The 1,689-nt window shown below is 47.1% G+C and overlaps 1 pseudogene across 1 annotated transcript; it reads right to left on the bottom strand.

Annotated features, from left to right (window-relative positions):
• Window positions 1–752: 752 nt before the first annotated feature.
• Window positions 753–1,143, bottom strand: LOC308556497 (small ribosomal subunit protein uS8 pseudogene; annotated as a pseudogene). Its single transcript has one exon. The product of its transcript is annotated as a small ribosomal subunit protein uS8 pseudogene (transcript).
• Window positions 1,144–1,689: the final 546 nt, after the last annotated feature.

Below are 1,689 nucleotides of genomic sequence, written 5' to 3'. Positions count from 1 at the left end.
AAATTTTGAAAAATAAATAAAATGCCATTTTATGAACACATTGTTAAAATGTTACTGATAGCCTGGTTCACATGGCTCAGTGGTTAAGCGTCGAACCAGGAGGTTGCTGGTTTGATTCCCCATCAGGGCACATGCCCGGGGTGCAGGCTCGATCCCCATTGCGGGGCGTGCAGGAGGCAGCTGAGTAATGACTCTCTCATCATTGATGTTTCTCCCTCCCTCTCCCTTTCTCTCTCTGAAATCAATTTAAAAAAATTTAATTTTAAAGAAATAAAATAAAATGTTACTGACATACCATCCAAATTTACTTTGACATAAGTCTTAGTGAGCTGTGGGTTCTAGCTGTCTTCCTGCCTGCTTCCTTATTAAGTATTTACTTACATAGTTAACTAACCATATATCTTTAGGGCAGGCAGGAAGAGGCACCACTCCTTCCAGCTATAAACAGAAGAGGCACCACTCCTTCCAGGGTTGACATAAGACTCCAGAAAGGGACAGCTTCACCACCTGGATCCCAACCCAGATTTAACGATCCAGGGCCAGACACCTTCCTCTGCTGAGCCATGAGCCTGATGTTGAGTTATCACAAGTCAAGGCTTTCTTGTTCACTTCAGGGAAACAGCATTCTCCAATTAACACAAAGGCTGCACACTGTCACAGGACCTCTTGCTACTCTGCTGTCATGTTCAACACGACCGAGTGAAGCACCAGAGTTCATTAAGGCACTTTATTTGCACATATTTATTACATCCCTAGAAAAAGAATCCCAGGATCTTCTCTCCTGTGTGTTTTCATCTTGCTTCTTCATGGTCCATGATGCCTGCTGAGGCTGTCAGCACAATGAAACCAAACTGATAGGATGGAAGCAGGTTGTTCTGCCATTTTTCTAGATCTTTGGGTTGCACATCAAATCTGGGGCTGATGACTCCACCGTTGTTCAACCTGCCTGTGAGGTGCACAACAATTTTCCTAGCTCTGTGGTCATCAATAATTTCACATTCCCCAATATAACCAGGCTTCATCATCACAGTTAGAAACCAGACGATGACTGGAGCAAGGCCTAATAAGAACCTGGCATTTGTCTCTCTTTTCGGCATTGTTGATGTTCTTCAGAGCACCAGCCAGGACATTCGTGTGCACCATTATGGTGGAGAGAGGGTGGGAGGGCTCCCCCTATCATAGTTTAATAACTATCTCTCCCACATCTCACTTCACCTTCCCACTGGTGACCCCTTTTTTCACAGAGCTCATATGTGGCAGAGTGGGAATGGGCATCACATCTATGCTATGGAAAAGGGATGAATCTGGCCACTCTTTGGACATGCAGCTGCTCTAAGGCTTCAGGAACCTTCCAAGGCTGAGAAACTCAGACTCTGTTCTCTGGGAGGAATCTGGCACTGGCCCTTCCATCTGGCACATTGGAGGGTCTCAGGTGCCCAGCTGAGTCCTCTAATGGGCAGCATTATTTGTTGGTCACAGTTATAGAAACCCACCCTATTCCCAGACCCAGATCATACTTTACCCCATGATCTCTGGGTGGGGTTGTCATTCAGAAAACTCAAGAAAAGCCCAGCCGGTGCGGCTCAGTTGATTGGGCATCGTCCTGCGCACGGAGAGGCCGCCAGTTCAATTCCCGGTCAGGGCACATGCCTGGGTCGTGGGCTCGATCCCCAGTAGGGGGCGTGCAGG

This window comes from Miniopterus schreibersii, assembly GCF_964146895.1.
Source record: "Miniopterus schreibersii genome assembly, chromosome: 4".
NCBI classification, from domain to species: Eukaryota; Metazoa; Chordata; class Mammalia; order Chiroptera; family Miniopteridae; genus Miniopterus; species Miniopterus schreibersii.
The sequence above is the reverse complement of the archived record's forward strand: the minus strand, read 5'-3'. Positions and strand labels throughout refer to the sequence as shown.